Raw genomic sequence first — 5,974 nt, 5'->3', positions numbered from 1 at the left:
AGTCATAATACAGAACGGTATTATTAAAGTTGAGTTGAGAACTCAGACATTAAAACTTTTACACTGAGATTAGAAAGTCCAGTTATTCGCCCAAGAGTTTGCTCCCCACTCTAACTTGAGATAGAATATGCCCCATGGTGTGGGAAGCATAATTTGAGGAGATTTAGTTCTTCTTGAGTTGGAGGGCTTTTGGACAAAGCAGACTTTTGCTATTGCTCAAAATCATCGAGATGATTTTTGGGGGGCAATGCTTATGATTAATAAAAGAGTGAAATAGGAAAGAACTGTCTGCCCTACCAAACGTAACATCAAAACACTCTTTGGTGTCCTGGGTAGGGAATCATGTTTAAGCCAAGTAAAAAACTATTATCCCAAACCACAATGCATGTGTTGAAATTAATTACAGCTAAGGGGTAAATTTAAGCAACTGCAAGCAAATATTTACTGTATTAGAACATTTCTGAGGTCTTCAGTGAGAAGTATACTAGGAAGAAAAATGTTCTTTAAAGAGTTATTCTGAAATTGAATTAGTTTCCTATTCAAGAAATACAATTGTATTCCCTTCAGAGTGAACTCTTAATCATACTTTGAAATGACACGCTCTTTTTTACAGAGTTCTCTCAGGAAATTGATTTTTATTATTCAAACACCAAACTTGCATCCGACATAGCGAGGACGCAGAGCCAGACATTTTTGCAGATAGCATTTTGCTCTGTCATTCCTCAGAACTAGCAGAGAACTGTCTCAAGCTAAGGAGTGTGGGTTTGGGATTGGAGCACGCTATGAGCATCGACTCCACTGTGGGCCCTTATTGTCAATCTCTGCCATTCTGAAGATGGGATGTGCTTGGCTCCTTGCAGATAAAGGTCCCTCACCTTCGCAACTGAGATTTGTAGACACCTGCATTGTGGTGTCAAGCAAATTCTGTGACTTTGATTATTCTCCTTCACATGTTATTTCTCACACACCTCCACATTCTATATATACAGTGTCATCCAAATTCCCAGAACTCTGCTTTGGCCCGGTTCTGGATGGTGTGGCTGGCCAGCATCTAGCTTTTGTCTGGCATGCTGCCTCACAGAACTTTTCCCTCTGTTCTACATACTGTAACCATAGATTAAGCAATGCCTCAACTCCTTGCCAGCATGAGAACCTCAGACACTATGCTCCAGTGTCTAAACTGGAATGCTCCTAAACATTCCTTTCTCAGAGGAGAGAATAATTACAATCATGTGCTACGTAACCATGGTTTGGTCAAGACCACATATACGACGACTGTCCCATAAGATTACGATGCAGCTGAAAAATTCCTATTGCCTAGTGACATCGTAGTTGTTATAACATGATAGCATGGCACCTTACTCACAAGTTTGTGGTGATGCTGATGTAAACAAACTTACTGCACTGCCAGTAGTATAAAAGTATAGCGCACAAATTATATATAGTACATAATGCTTGATAATGAAAAAAAATGACTATGACACTGGTTTATATATTTAATATATTACACTTTTTATCATTATTTTAGAATGTTCTCTTTCTACTTACAGAAAAAGTTTGTTGTAAAGCAGTACACAATGTTACGCTGGCAGCAGCCTCATACATCTTGTGTTCACCTTGTCTCTTGGTTGCATCAATTTCTCTTATGCTAGATTGAATTTCGTGTTGTTTTGTACAGTAGCATGCTACACAGGCTTGTTGCCTAGGGACAATAGGTTATACCGTATAACATTGGTGTGTAGTAGGCTATACCACCTAGATGGTAAAGCACACTTGTGTAAGTGCGCTTTATGCTGCTTACACAAGGACGAGGTCGCTTAATGACACACTTCTCAGAATGTACTCTGTAGTTAAGCAGCACATGACTGCTCTTCAGCCTGGCTAGAATATTTAAGAAGCCCGCTTTACCATGACCTTGCTGTGATCTTGTGGCCTCCTTCTTTAAATTGTGATTAATATCATGACTTATGCCACATTTCCATCAAAGTCCCCATCTTATGTGCCTCTCAACTACATCTAAGTCAGAGTCCTTAACCTGATTTCCCATCTCTACTCATGTTTCTCTGTGATGGACTGGCTGTACTGCTTCTTTCCACTCTCCTTTCCAGTTAATAGAGATCTGTCTTTGGATAAAAGTCACCATATCTGAGTCCCTGATGCCTGTCACCAGAGCAGCCCAAAGCCCATCTCCTTCCTTATTGGCACTTCCTTTTACCATAACCAGCCCCGTGTGGCTATTGACTGCTGCTGCTTCTCTCTGCCCACCTGCCTCAGCTCATGCCAATGGCATTTTGTTGTTACTGTACCTTCTCCTTGTCCCTAGAGCCTCTATGGCTCTATATTCCAGTCACCTCTGATCTTGCTTTTTAAAACAGAGAATCAGCATCCAGGAACAATAATATTTTGTAACTTCTGTTAAACACTTCCTAAGTGCCAATATTGGACTTACTATCTCTAAATCTCATGACATTCCCAAGGTAGGTTTCATCACCCCATTTCATAGATGATAAAAATGAGTCTTAACCTGAAGGTGGCAGAGCCAGAAACAGGCTGGAGTCTGGCATCAAAACCCAAGCTCCTCAATGTTACCAAACTCTTTTGCAGTATATTATCTTTAATCATCACCAGTATTATTATCTTTATATACAGGCAAATATACTGAGACTCAGGGACCTTGTGCGTGAGGAAGCCAATATTAGAGTCAAATTTGCTGCTTAAAACTTTTACTTTTTCTACTACAGATGCTGTCTTCCATGATGGTACTTAATACTTTATAAGTTGTATATTTGCTTTGCAAATTTTAAAATATATTTGCTACTTTATACTTTATAAGTTGTATACTTGCCTTGTAAACACTCAGATTTCAGCCTGAAATCAGTTTAAGTGCCCCTATAATAAAGTCTCTTGTTGATGGCATCTGAATTTTGGCTTTGGATGACACCTTTTCCCTTCTGCCTCTCTGCCTCCTTCTCAGCTCTCCTCTCCACTTGTCCTTGGAATGATTCATCTCTCCATCTTCTCTTCAGCAGGCGTAGATTGTTCCTGAGGATGTTTACAGAACTTGAAATATCAGCTAGAATGTCAACTTTAGATTACAGTGAGGAATGGAGACATCAAGTTCTCCAGTGACTCATGTCTATTGATGGGTACTCTCTCTCCCTGTAGGCAAATCTACGTGGGATGTTAAATTTATAATTGAGAGATGGATTGGCGAAAGAAGATTTGAAACAAGAGAAATCAGACGAGGTGACTGGATATGACAGACTACAATGGTTTAATGTGTTTGTTTTTGCATTTGGGATTTTGCTGCCACAGGCTTTGGCTGGTTGAGTTCCGGGACCATGGGACAGACTCTCTCAGATAGTGCTATGGTAGAGTGTTGAAAAGTTGTTATTTTGCTTAATATACTTAAACAATTTTTTAAAGTTTTTAAAATGAGATGTTCAGTAAATAGAAATATATTTATAGAATTTATGTAAGTTATAAAGGATAAATACGGTGAACATTCACTTATCCACTGTCTAAGCAAAAAACAGAACATCGCCAAGAATGTTAGTTTCTTGTGTGTCCCATTTCCTTTCTCAAATAACTATGACCCAGCATTTTGTGTTTATAATTTCATTTTTTCCATATTAGCATTACCTTTTCCTTGAATCTCTAAATAACGTATTAACTTTATGTAAATGGGATCATGCCATATATATTTTTAATCAAATTTTTTAAAAAATTATGTTGTTTTATGTAGCTGAAGTTCATTAAATTTCACTAGGGCATAGTAATCCACTGAAGTAACATAAAACTTATTTATCTGTGCTATTGTTGATGCGCATTTGAGTTACTCAAAATTTGTCGAGACAGTAAAATTTGTACATTCTTGGGTATTTCTCTTGATGTGTATAAACATGGATTTCCAGGAGTTAACACCTGGGTTGTGGGGTATACACATTTTCAATGATAGTAGAAAAATACATATTGTATTCTAAATGGTTGTAACAACTATTGATATTCCTATTAGCAGTATAAAATCCATCCTTTCCCACATCTTCACTAGCATGTAATGTTGCCAGACTTGAATTTCTATTGTGGATGTGATATTATTTCACTGTACTTCGAATTCATACTTCATCATTTCTAATAAATAAGCATCTTTTCCTGTATTTATTTCCACTTATGATTATTCATCTATGAAGTTTGTATTCAAGATTTTACCCTTTATTATAGAATTGTTTTTTTCTCTTTAAATGATTTACAGGAGGGTTTTTTTGGTTTGGTTTTATTGTTTTAAATATGCATTATATATTAATCTTTTTCAGTTTTATGTGTTAAAAATCTTTTCTCAGTTTTTGTATTTTCTTTTCATTATGTTTATATATTTTGAATGAAACGATAGCATTTAACTTTTGCTTTATGTTTTCTGTTTTTTAAGAAATTCTTCCCTATATAGAGATCATATGTAATTAGCTTTGTTTTTCTCAGCTAAGACATTAATGGAATTATTTTTTAAATATAGTTGAAATTTTTTTTCAACTGTGCATATCCAGGTGTGCCAGGATAACTTTTTGAAAAGTACATTCTTTCTTTGATGACCTTCTATATATACACCTTCTGTCATATATCAAAGATCCACATATGAGTAGATCTGTTTTTGTACTTTCTATTCTTTCCTTTGACAAGAACTCTCTGTCTTAATTATTATGCCTTTATAATAATTCTAAATATGCGATAAAGTAAGTACCTTCTTTTCTTCTTCTTCTTCTTGGCCCTTTGCTCTTCCATGTAAATTTTTAAATCAGCTTGTCAAATACCACAAAGTGTTTGTTGGCATTTTGATGAGAATATCATTGAAATTATCAAATAGTTTGGGAAGAATTGGTGTTTCTACGGTTATCAAGTCTTCTTGTCGATATATATGATGTATATTTAGATTTTCTTTGTCTTTCAATCATTTTATAATTTTCTTCATAAATTTGTTGAGCAATTTTTTAAAATAAAATATAAATTTATTTACCAAACCCAACAATATTATTTACCAAAATAATAATAATAAACTTCTGCCATATTAACCACATAGTAGTATCAGGTTTAAGTTTTGGTGCACGTTACAAAAAGTCTAAAAGTAGGACATGGTTCCATAATGTAGCGGTTAGCACATCTGCTTTACACACAGAAGGTCCTGGGTTCATGCCCCAGTGGAGCCATGGTCCATGGTCTATAGCCATGCCACCCTGAACAAGCCTGATGGCTAATCTCAGAAGCTAAGCAAGGTCGGGCCTGGTTAGTACTTGGATGGGAGGTCACCTAGGAAGACCAGGTGCTGTAGGTACAAATAATAATTAACTTTTTTTAAAAAAGCCTAAAAATAATATAACATTTAAAAAATTAATTAATTCATTTTTTATGGTGACGTTGGTTAACAAAATCCAGTAAGTTTCAGGTGTACAATTGAACAGTAAGGCATATATGTATTGCATTATGTGTTTACCTTCCATTGTTAGATTTGTTTCTGTCACCACGTATTTGACCCCTATTAGCTCATCTACCTCCCCGCTCCTCCCCTATCCCCTATCCTCTGGTAAGCGCTAGTCTATAGTCCATGTCCATGAGTCTCTCTTTGTTTGTCCTGTTCACTTGTTGCTTTTAGGTTTATATCCCACATATAAGTGATATTATGTGATTTTCAACTTTTTCAGTCTGGCTTATTTTGCTTAGCATGATTATCTCGAGGTCCATTCATGTTGTCTCAAATGGTAGTATTTCATCTCTTCTTATGGCTGAGTAATATTCCATTGTATATATGTACCACAGCTTCTTTAGCCAGTCATCTATGGTAGGACACTTTGATTGCTTCCATGTCCTGGCCACTGTGAATAGTGCTATGAACATCGGTGTGCAAATATCTTTTCGGATATGGGTTTTCAAGTCTTTGGGGTAAATATCCAGTAGAGGGATTGCTGGATCATATGGTAGATCAATT

At 36.2% G+C, this 5,974-nt stretch overlaps 1 pseudogene; it reads left to right on the top strand.

Moving 5' to 3' along the window:
• The first annotated feature begins 5,207 nt into the window (after positions 1-5,207).
• LOC120615275 (uncharacterized) lies at positions 5,208-5,323 on the top strand (annotated as a pseudogene).
• The last annotated feature ends 651 nt before the right edge of the window (positions 5,324-5,974 follow it).

This window comes from Pteropus medius, unplaced genomic scaffold, assembly GCF_902729225.1.
Source record: "Pteropus medius unplaced genomic scaffold, Ma_sr-lr_union100, whole genome shotgun sequence".
Taxonomy (NCBI): Eukaryota; Metazoa; Chordata; class Mammalia; order Chiroptera; family Pteropodidae; genus Pteropus; species Pteropus medius.
The sequence above is the reverse complement of the archived record's forward strand: the minus strand, read 5'-3'. Positions and strand labels throughout refer to the sequence as shown.